The sequence below is a fragment of the Daphnia magna genome, unplaced genomic scaffold, assembly GCF_020631705.1.
Source record: "Daphnia magna isolate NIES unplaced genomic scaffold, ASM2063170v1.1 Dm_contigs289, whole genome shotgun sequence".
NCBI classification, from domain to species: Eukaryota; Metazoa; Arthropoda; class Branchiopoda; order Diplostraca; family Daphniidae; genus Daphnia; species Daphnia magna.
This window is the reverse complement of record NW_025533225.1, coordinates 1-14,191: the sequence shown is the minus strand read 5'-3', so window position 1 is coordinate 14,191 and position 14,191 is coordinate 1.

Genomic DNA, 14,191 nt, shown 5'->3' with positions numbered 1-14,191 from the left:
AATGTGAATACACTGTTATACCATGAGTTTTTACTTCTATATGTAAACAGGATCAAATATACTTGTATTCAATGTGAATACACTGTTATATTATGAGTTTATACTTCTACATGTAAACAGAATCAAATATACTTGTATTCAATGTGAATACACTGTTATACCATGAGTTTTTACTTCTATATGTAAAGAGGATCAAATATACTTGTATTCAATGTGAATACACTGTTATACTATGATTTTATACTTCTACATGTAAACAGAATCAAATATACTTGTATTCAATGTGAATACACTGTTATACCATGAGTTTTTACTTCTATATGTAAACAGGATCAAATATACTTGTATTCAATGTGAATACACTGTTATATTATGAGTTTATACTTCTACATGTAAACAGAATCAAATATACTTGTATTCAATGTGAATACACTGTTATACCATGAGTTTTTACTTCTATATGTAAACAGGATCAAATATACTTGTATTCAATGTGAATACACTGTTATATTATATTATGAGTTTTTACTTCTACATGTAAACAGGATCGAATATACTTGTATTTAATGTGAATACACTGTTATACCATGAGTTTTTACTTCTATATGTAAACAGGACCAAATATACTTGTATTCAATGTGAATACACTGTTATATTATGAGTTTTTACTTCTACATGTAAACAGAATCAAATATACTTGTATTCAATGTGAATACACTGTTATACCATGAGTTTTTACTTCTATATGTAAACAGGATCAAATATACTTGTATTCAATGTGAATACACTGTTATACCATGAGTTTTTACTTCTACATGTAAACAGGATCAAATATACTTGTATTCAATGTGAATACACTGTTATACTATGAGTTTATACTTCTACATGTAAACAGAATCAAATATACTTGTATTCAATGTGAATACACTGTTATACCATGAGTTTTTACTTCTATATGTAAACAGGATCAAATATACTTGTATTCAATGTGAATACACTGTTATACTATGAGTTTTTACTTCTACATGTAAACAGCATCAAATATACTTGTATTCAATGTGAATACACTGTTATACCATGAGTTTTTACTTCTATATGTAAACAGGATGGAATATACTTGTATTCAATGTGAATACACTGTTATACCATGAGTTTTTACTTCTATATGTAAACAGGATCAAATATACTTGTATTCAATGTGAATACACTGTTATACCATGAGTTTTTAATTCTACATGTAAACAGGATCAAATATACTTGTATTCAATGTGAATACACTGTTATATTATGAGTTTTTACTTCTACATGTAAACAGAATCAAATATACTTGCATTCAATGTGAATACACTGTTATACCATGAGTTTTTACTTCTATATGTAAACAGGATCAAATATACTTGTATTCAATGTGAATACACTGTTATACTATGAGTTTATACTTCTACATGTAAACAGAATCAAATATACTTGTATTCAATGTGAATACACTGTTATACCATGAGTTTTTACTTCTATATGTAAACAGGATCAAATATACTTGTATTCAATGTGAATACACTGTTATACCATGAGTTTTTACTTCTATATGTAAACAGGATCAAATATACTTGTATTCAATGTGAATACACTGTTATACTATGAGTTTATACTTCTATATGTAAACAGAATCAAATATACTTGTATTCAATGTGAATACACTGTTATACCATGAGTTTTTACTTCTATATGTAAACAGCATCAAATATACTTGTATTCAATGTGAATACACTGTTATACTATGAGTTTTTACTTCTATATGTAAACAGCATCAAATATACTTGTATTCAATGTGAATACACTGTTATACCATGAGTTTTTTTACTTCTATATGTAAACAGGATCAAATATACTTGTATTCAATGTGAATACACTGTTATACCATGAGTTTATACTTCTACATGTAAACAGCATCAAATATACTTGTATTCAATGTGAATACACTGTTATACCATGAGTTTTTACTTCTATATGTAAACAGCATCAAATATACTTGTATTCAATGTGAATACACTGTTATACCATGAGTTTTTACTTCTATATGTAAACAGGATCAAATATAATTGTATTCAATGTGAATACACTGTGATATTATGAGTTTTTACTTCTACATGTAAACAGCATCAAATATACTTGTATTCAATGTGAATACACTGTGATACCATGAGTTTTTACTTCTATATGTAAACAGCATCAAATATACTTGTATTCAATGTGAATACACTGTTATACCATGAGTTTTTACTTCTATATGTAAACAGCATCAAATATACTTGTATTCAATGTGAATACACTGTTATACCATGAGTTTTTACTTCTATATGTAAACAGCATCAAATATACTTGTATTCAATGTGAATACACTGTTATACCATGAGTTTTTACTTCTATATGTAAACAGCATCAAATATACTTGTATTCAATGTGAATACACTGTTATACCATGAGTTTTTACTTCTATATGTAAACAGCATCAAATATACTTGTATTCAATGTGAATACACTGTTATACTATGAGTTTTTACTTCTACATGTAAACAGCATCAAATATACTTGTATTCAATGTGAATACACTGTTATACCATGAGTTTTTACTTCTATATGTAAACAGGATCAAATATACTTGTATTCAATGTGAATACACTGTTATACCATGAGTTTTTACTTCTACATGTAAACAGCATCAAATATACTTGTATTCAATGTGAATACACTGTTATACCATGAGTTTTTACTTCTATATGTAAACAGGATCAAATATACTTGTATTCAATGTGAATACACTGTTATACTATGAGTTTTTACTTCTATATGTAAACAGCATCAAATATACTTGTATTCAATGTGAATACACTGTTATACCATGAGTTTTTACTTCTATATGTAAACAGCATCAAATATACTTGTATTCAATGTGAATACACTGTTATACCATGAGTTTTTACTTATATGTAAACAGCATCAAATATACTTGTATTCAATGTGAATACACTGTTATACCATGAGTTTTTACTTCTATATGTAAACAGCATCAAATATACTTGTATTCAATGTGAATACACTGTTATACCATGAGTTTTTACTTCTATAGTAAAACAGCATCAAATATACTTGTATTCAATGTGAATACACTGTTATACCATGAGTTTTTACTTCTATATGATAAACAGGATGGAATATACTTGTATTCAATGTGAATACACTGTTATACCATGAGTTTTTACTTCTATATATGTAAACAGCATCAAATATACTTGTATTCAATGTGAATACACTGTTATACTATGAGTTTATACTTCTACATGTAAACAGCATGAAATATACTTGTATTCAATGTGAATACACTGTTATACCATGAGTTTTTACTTCTATATGTAAACAGCATCAAATATACTTGTATTCAATGTGAATACACTGTTATACCATGAGTTTTTACTTCTATATGTAAACTCAGATACAAATATACTTGTATTCAATGTGAATACACTGTTATACCATGAGTTTTTACTTCTATATGTAAACAGGATCAAATATACTTGTATTCAATGTGAATACACTGTTATACTATGAGTTTTTACTTCTATATGTATACAGCATCAAATATACTTGTATTCAATGTGAATACACTGTTATACCATGAGTTTAACTTCTATATGTAAACAGGATCAATTATACTTGTATTCAATGTGAATACACTGTTATACCATGAGTTTTTACTTCTATATGTAAACAGCATCAAATATACTTGTATTCAATGTGAATACACTGTTATACCATGAGTTTTTACTTCTATATGTAAACAGCATCAAATATACTTGTATTCAATGTGAATACACTGTTATACCATGAGTTTTTACTTCTATATGTAAACAGCATCAAATATACTTGTATTCAATGTGAATACACTGTTATACTATGAGTTTTTACTTCTATATGTAAACAGCATCAAATATACTTGTATTCAATGTGAATACACTGTTATACCATGAGTTTTTACTTCTATATGTAAACAGCATCAAATATACTTGTATTCAATGTGAATACACTGTTATACCATGAGTTTTTACTTCTATATGTAAACAGGATCAAATATACTTGTATTCAATGTGAATACACTGTTATACCATGAGTTTTTACTTCTATATGTAAACAGGATCAAATATACTTGTATTCAATGTGAATACACTGTTATACCATGAGTTTTATACTTCTACATGTAAACAGCATCAAATATACTTGTATTCAATGTGAATACACTGTTATACCATGAGTTTTTACTTCTATATGTAAACAGCATCAAATATACTTGTATTCAATGTGAATACACTGTTATACCATGAGTTTTTACTTCTATATGTAAACAGCATCAAATATACTTGTATTCAATGTGAATACACTGTTATACCATGAGTTTTTACTTCTATATGTAAACAGCATCAAATATACTTGTATTCAATGTGAATACACTGTTATACCATGAGTTTTTACTTCTATATGTAAACAGCATCAAATATACTTGTATTCAATGTGAATACACTGTTATACCATGAGTTTTTACTTCTATATGTAAACAGCATCAAATATACTTGTATTCAATGTGAATACACTGTTATACCATGAGTTTTTACTTCTATATGTAAACAGCATCAAATATACTTGTATTCAATGTGAATACACTGTTATACCATGAGTTTTTACTTCTATATGTAAACAGCATGAAATATACTTGTATTCAATGTGAATACACTGTTATACCATGAGTTTTTACTTCTATATGTAAACAGCATCAAATATACTTGTATTCAATGTGAATACACTGTTATACCATGAGTTTTTACTTCTATATGTAAACAGCATCAAATATACTTGTATTCAATGTGAATACACTGTTATACCATGAGTTTTTACTTCTATATGTAAACAGCATCAAATATACTTGTATTCAATGTGAATACACTGTTATACCATGAGTTTTTACTTCTATATGTAAACAGCATGAAATATACTTGTATTCAATGTGAATACACTGTTATACCATGAGTTTTTACTTCTATATGTAAACAGCATGAAATATACTTGTATTCAATGTGAATACACTGTTATACCATGAGTTTTTACTTCTATATGTAAACAGCATCAAATATACTTGTATTCAATGTGAATACACTGTTATACCATGAGTTTTTACTTCTATATGTAAACAGCATCAAATATACTTGTATTCAATGTGAATACACTGTTATACCATGAGTTTTTACTTCTATATGTAAACAGCATCAAATATACTTGTATTCAATGTGAATACACTGTTATACCATGAGTTTTTACTTCATATGTAAACAGCATCAAATATACTTGTATTCAATGTGAATACACTGTTATACCATGAGTTTTTACTTCTATATGTAAACAGCATCAAATATACTTGTATTCAATGTGAATACACTGTTATACCATGAGTTTTTACTTCTATATGTAAACAGCATCAAATATACTTGTATTCAATGTGAATACACTGTTATACCATGAGTTTTTACTTCTATATGTAAACAGCATCAAATATACTTGTATTCAATGTGAATACACTGTTATACCATGAGTTTTTACTTCTATATGTAAACAGCATGAAATATACTTGTATTCAATGTGAATACACTGTTATACCATGAGGTTTACATTTCTATATGTAAACAGCATCAAATATACTTGTATTCAATGTGAATACACTGTTATACCATGAGTTTTTACTTCTATATGTAAACAGCATGAAATATACTTGTATTCAATGTGAATACACTGTTATACCATGAGTTTTTACTTCTATATGTAAACAGCATCAAATATACTTGTATTCAATGTGAATACACTGTTATACCATGAGTTTTTACTTCTATATGTAAACAGCATCGAATATACTTGTATTCAATGTGAATACACTGTTATACCATGAGTTTTTACTTCTAAATGTAAACAGCATGAAATATACTTGTATTCAATGTGAATACACTGTTATACCATGAGTTTTTACTTCTATATGTAAACAGCATCAAATATACTTGTATTCAATGTGAATACACTGTTATACCATGAGTTTTTACTTCTATATGTAAACAGCATCAAATATACTTGTATTCAATGTGAATACACTGTTATACCATGAGTTTTTACTTCTATATGTAAACAGCATCAAATATACTTGTATTCAATGTGAATACACTGTTATACCATGAGTTTTTACTTCTATATGTAAACAGTATCAAATATACTTGTATTCAATGTGAATACACTGTTATACCATGAGTTTTTACTTCTATATGTAAACAGCATCAAATATACTTGTATTCAATGTGAATACACTGTTATACCATGAGTTTTTACTTCTATATGTAAACAGCATCAAATATACTTGTATTCAATGTGAATACACTGTTATACCATGAGTTTTTACTTCTATATGTAAACAGCATCAAATATACTTGTATTCAATGTGAATACACTGTTATACCATGAGTTTTTACTTCTATATGTAAACAGCATGGAATATACTTGTATTCAATGTGAATACACTGTTATACCATGAGTTTTTACTTCTATATGTAAACAGCATGGAATATACTTGTATTCAATGTGAATACACTGTTATACCATGAGTTTTTACTTCTATATGTAAACAGCATCAATATACTTGTATTCAATGTGAATACTAACTGTTATACCATGAGTTTTTACTTCTATATGTAAACAGCATGAAATATACTTGTATTCAATGTGAATACACTGTTATACCATGAGTTTTTACTTCTATATGTAAACAGCATCGAATATACTTGTATTCAATGTGAATACACTGTTATACCACGAGTGATTTTTACTTCTATATGTAAACAGCATGGAATATACTTGTATTCAATGTGAAATACACTGTTATACCATGAGTTTTTACTTCTATATGTAAACCGCGATCAAATATACTTGTATTCAATGTGAATACACTGTTATACCATGAGTTTTTACTTCTATATGTAAACAGCATCAAATATACTTGTATTCAATGTGAATACACTGTTATACCATGAGTTTTTACTTCTATATGTAAACAGCATCAAATATACTTGTATTCAATGTGAATACACTGTTATACCATGAGTTTTTTACTTCTATATGTAAACAGCATCAAATATACTTGTATTCAATGTGAATACACTGTTATACCCATGAGTTTTTACTTCTATATGTAAACAGCATCAAATATACTTGTATTCAATGTGAATACACTGTTATACCATGAGTTTTTACTTCTATATGTAAACAGCATCAAATATACTTGTATTCAATGTGAATACACTGTTATACCATGAGTTTTTACTTCTATATGTAAACAGCATCGAATATACTTGTATTCAATGTGAATACACTGTTATACCATCATGAGTTTTTACTTCTATATGTAAACAGCATCAATATACTTGTATTCAATGTGAATACACTGTTATACCATGAGTTTTTAACTTCTATATGTAAACAGCATCAAATATACTTGTATTCAATGTGAATACACTGTTATACCATGAGTTTTTACTTCTATATGTAAACAGCATCAAATATACTTGTATTCAATGTGAATACACTGTTATACCATGAGTTTTTACTTCTATATGTAAACAGCAGGCAAATATACTTGTATTCAATGTGAATACACTGTTATACCATGAGTTTTTACTTCTATATGTAAACAGCATGAAATATACTTGTATTCAATGTGAATACACTGTTATACCATGAGTTTTTACTTCTATATGTAAACAGTATCAAATATACTTGTATTCAATGTGAATACACTGTTATACCATGAGTTTTTACTTCTATATGTAAACAGCATCAAATATACTTGTATTCAATGTGAATACACTGTTATACCATGAGTTTTTACTTCTATATGTAAACAGCATCAAATATACTTGTATTCAATGTGAATACACTGTTATACCATGAGTTTTTACTTCTATATGTAAACAGCATCAAATATACTTGTATTCAATGTGAATACACTGTTATACCATGAGTTTTTACTTCTATATGTAAAAAGCATCAAATATACTTGTATTCAATGTGAATACACTGTTATACCATGAGTTTTTACTTCTATATGTAAACTGCATCAAATATACTTGTATTCAATGTGAATACACTGTTATACCATGAGTTTTTACTTCTATATGTAAACAGCATGGAATATACTTGTATTCAATGTGAATACACTGTTATACCATGAGTTTTTACTTCTATATGTAAACAGCATCAAATATACTTGTATTCAATGTGAATACACTGTTATACCATGAGTTTTTACTTCTATATGTAAACAGCATGGAAATATACTTGTATTCAATGTGAATACACTGTTATACCATGAGTTTTTACTTCTATATGTAAACAGCATCAAATATACTTGTATTCAATGTGAATACACTGTTATACCATGAGTTTTTACTTCTATATGTAAACAGCATGGAATATACTTGTATTCAATGTGAATACACTGTTATACCATGAGTTTTTAGTTCTATATGTAAACAGCATCAAATATACTTGTATTCAATGTGAATACACTGTTATACCATGAGTTTTTAGTTCTATATGTAAACAGCATCAAATATACTTGTATTCAATGTGAATACACTGTTATACCATGAGTTTTTACTTCTATATGTAAACAGCATCAAATATACTTGTATTCAATGTGAATACACTGTTATACCATGAGTTTTTACTTCTATATGTAAACAGCATGAAATATACTTGTATTCAATGTGAATACACTGTTATACCATGAGTTTTTACTTCTATATGTAAACAGCATCAAATATACTTGTATTCAATGTGAATACACTGTTATACCATGAGTTTTTACTTCTATATGTAAACAGCATCAAATATACTTGTATTCAATGTGAATACACTGTTATACCATGAGTTTTTACTTCTATATGTAAACAGCATCAAATATACTTGTATTCAATGTGAATACACTGTTATACCATGAGTTTTTACTTCTATATGTAAACAGCATGGAAATATACTTGTATTCAATGTGAATACACTGTTATACCATGAGTTTTTACTTCTATATGTAAACAGCATCAAATATACTTGTATTCAATGTGAATACACTGTTATACCATGAGTTTTTACTTCTATATGTAAACAGCATCGAAATATACTTGTATTCAATGTGAATACACTGTTATACCATGAGTTTTTACTTCTATATGTAAACAGCATCAAATATACTTGTATTCAATGTGAATACACTGTTATACCATGAGTTTTTACTTCTATATGTAAACAGCATCAAATATACTTGTATTCAATGTGAATACACTGTTATACCATGAGTTTTTACTTCTATATGTAAACTGCGCATGAAATATACTTGTATTCAATGTGAATACACTGTTATACCATGAGTTTTTACTTCTATATGTAAACAGCATCGAATATACTTGTATTCAATGTGAATACACTGTTATACCATGAGTTTTTACTTCTAATGTAAACAGCATCAATATACTTGTATTCAATGTGAATACACTGTTATACCATGAGTTTTTACTTCTATATGTAAACAGCATGGAAAATATACTTGTATTCAATGTGAATACACTGTTATACCATGAGTTTTTACTTCTTATATGTAAACAGCATCAAATATACTTGTATTCAATGTGAATACACTGTTATACCATGAGTTTTTACTTCTATATGTAAACAGCATCGAATATACTTGTATTCAATGTGAATACACTGTTATACCATGAGTTTTTACTTCTATATGTAAACAGCATGGAATATACTTGTATTCAATGTGAATACACTGTTATACCATGAGTTTTTACTTCTATATGTAAACAGCATCAAATATACTTGTATTCAATGTGAATACACTGTTATACCATGAGTTTTTACTTCTATATGTAAACAGCATCAAATATACTTGTATTCAATGTGAATACACTGTTATACCATGAGTTTTTACTTCTATATGTAAACAGCATGAAATATACTTGTATTCAATGTGAATACACTGTTATACCATGAGTTTTTACTTCTATATGTAAACAGCATCAAATATACTTGTATTCAATGTGAATACACTGTTATACCATGAGTTTTTACTTCTATATGTAAACAGCATCGAATATACTTGTATTCAATGTGAATACACTGTTATACCATGAGTTTTTACTTCTATATGTAAACAGCATCAAATATACTTGTATTCAATGTGAATACACTGTTATACCATGAGTTTTTACTTCTATATGTAAACAGCATTGAATATACTTGTATTCAATGTGAATACACTGTTATACCATGAGTTTTTACTTCTATATGTAAACAGCATGGAATATACTTGTATTCAATGTGAATACACTGTTATACCATGAGTTTTTACTTCTATATGTAAACTGCATCATGAATATACTTGTATTCAATGTGAATACACTGTTATACCATGAGTTTTTAGTTCTATATGTAAACAGCATCAAATATACTTGTATTCAATGTGAATACACTGTTATACCATGAGTTTTTACTTCTATATGTAAACAGCATGAAATATACTTGTATTCAATGTGAATACACTGTTATACCATGAGTTTTTACTTCTATATGTAAACAGCATCGAAATATACTTGTATTCAATGTGAATACACTGTTATAACCATGAGTTTTTACTTCTATATGTAAACAGCATCAAATATACTTGTATTCAATGTGAATACACTGTTATACCATGAGTTTTTACTTCTATATGTAAACAGCATCAAATATACTTGTATTCAATGTGAATACACTGTTATACCATGAGTTTTTACTTCTATATGTAAACAGCATCAAATATACTTGTATTCAATGTGAATACACTGTTATACCATGAGTTTTTACTTCTATATGTAAACAGCATGAATATACTTGTATTCAATGTGAATACACTGTTATACCATGAGTTTTTACTTCTATATGTAAACAGCATCAAATATACTTGTATTCAATGTGAATACACTGTTATACCATGAGTTTTTACTTCTATATGTAAACAGCATCAAATATACTTGTATTCAATGTGAATACACTGTTATACCATGAGTTTTTACTTCTATATGTAAACTGCATGAAATATACTTGTATTCAATGTGAATACACTGTTATACCATGAGTTTTTAGTTCTATATGTAAACAGCATCAAATATACTTGTATTCAATGTGAATACACTGTTATACCATACGAGTTTTTACTTCTATATGTAAACTGCATCGAATATACTTGTATTCAATGTGAATACACTGTTATACCATGAGTTTTTACTTCTATATGTAAACAGCACAAATATACTTGTATTCAATGTGAATACACTGTTATACCATGAGTTTTTACTTCTATATGTAAACTGCATGAAATATACTTGTATTCAATGTGAATACACTGTTATACCATGAGTTTTTACTTCTATATGTAAACAGCATCAAATATACTTGTATTCAATGTGAATACACTGTATATACCATGAGTTTTACTTCTATATGTAAACAGCATCGAATATACTTGTATTCAATGTGAATACACTGTTATACCATGAGTTTTTACTTCTATATGTAAACAGCATCAAATATACTTGTATTCAATGTGAATACACTGTTATACCATGAGTTTTTACTTCTATATGTAAACAGCATCAAATATACTTGTATTCAATGTGAATACACTGTTATACCATGAGTTTTTACTTCTATATGTAAACAGCATCAAATATACTTGTATTCAATGTGAATACACTGTTATACCATGAGTTTTTACTTCTATATGTAAACTGCATGAAATATACTTGTATTCAATGTGAATACACTGTTATACCATGAGTTTTTACTTCTATATGTAAACTGCATCAAATATACTTGTATTCAATGTGAATACACTGTTATACCATGAGTTTTTACTTCTATATGTAAACAGCATCAAATATACTTGTATTCAATGTGAATACACTGTTATACCATGATTTTATACTTATATGTAAACTGCATGGAAATATACTTGTATTCAATGTGAATACACTGTTATACCATGAGTTTTTACTTCTATATGTAAACAGCATGAAATATACTTGTATTCAATGTGAATACACTGTTATACCATGAGTTTTTACTTCTATATGTAAACTGCATCAAATATACTTGTATTCAATGTGAATACACTGTTATACCATGAGTTTTTACTTCATATATAAACAGCATCAAATATACTTGTATTCAATGTGAATACACTGTTATACCATGAGTTTTTACTTCTATATGTAAACAGCATCAAATATACTTGTATTCAATGTGAATACACTGTTATACCATGAGTTTTTACTTTATATGTAAACAGCATCAAATATACTTGTATTCAATGTGAATACACTGTTATACCATAATGAGTTTTTACTTCTATATGTAAACAGTATCAAATATACTTGTATTCAATGTGAATACACTGTTATACCATGAGTTTTTACTTCTATATGTAAACAGCACAAATATACTTGTATTCAATGTGAATACACTGTTATACCATGAGTTTTACTTCTATATGTAAACAGCATCAAATATACTTGTATTCAATGTGAATACACTGTTATAACCAAGGAGTTTTTACTTATATGTAAACAGTGATGGAATATACTTGTATTCAATGTGAATACACTGTTATACCATGAGTTTTTACTTCTATATGTAAACAGTATCAAATATACTTGTATTCAATGTGAATACACTGTTATACCATGAGTTTTTACTTTATATGTAAACTGCACGGAATATACTTGTATTCAATGTGAATACACTGTTATACCATGAGTTTTTACTTCTATATGTAAACAGCATGAAATATACTTGTATTCAATGTGAATACACTGTTATACCATGAGTTTTTACTTCTATATGTAAACAGCATGAAATATACTTGTATTCAATGTGAATAACACTGTTATACCATGAGTTTTTACTTCTATATGTAAACAGCATGGAATATACTTGTATTCAATGTGAATACACTGTTATACCATGAGTTTTTACTTCTATATGTAAACAGCATCAAATATACTTGTATTCAATGTGAATACACTGTTATACCATGAGTTTTTATCATATGTAAACTGTATGGAATATACTTGTATTCAATGTGAATACACTGTTATACCATGAGTTTTTACTTCTATATGTAAACTGCATCAAATATACTTGTATTCAATGTGAATACACTGTTATACCATGAGTTTTTACTTCATATGTAAACAGCATCAAATATACTTGTATTTAATGTGAATACACTGTTATACCATGAGTTTTTACTTCTATATGTAAACAGTATCAAATATACTTGTATTCAATGTGAATACACTGTTATACCATGAGTTTTTACTTCTATATGTAAACAGCATCAAATATACTTGTATTCAATGTGAATACACTGTTATACTATGAGTTTTTACTTCTATATGTAAACTGCATCAAATATACTTGTATTCAATGTGAATACACTGTTATACCATGAGTTTTTACTTCATATGTAAACAGTGTCAAATATACTTGTATTCAATGTGAATACACTGTTATACCATGAGTTTTTACTTCTACAAGTAAACAGCATAAATATTTTGTATTCAATGTGAATACACTTAGTTATACCATGAGTTTTTACTTCTATATGTAAACAGCATCAATATACTTGTATTCAATGTGAATACACTGTTATATCATATTAGGAGTTTATACTTCACATGTAAACAGGATCAAATATACTTGTATTCAATGTGAATACACTGTTATACCATGAGTTTTTACTTATATGTAAACAGGATCAAATATACTTGTATTCAATGTGAATACACTGTTATACCATGAGTTTTTACTTCTTAATGTAAACAGTATCAAATATACTTGTATTCAATGTGAATACACTGTTATACCATGAGTTTTTACTTCTATATGTAAACAGCATCAAATATACTTGTATTCAATGTGAATACACTGTTATTATAACATGAGTTTTTACTTCTATATGTAAACAGGATCAAATATATTTGTACTTAATGTGAATACATAATTATAC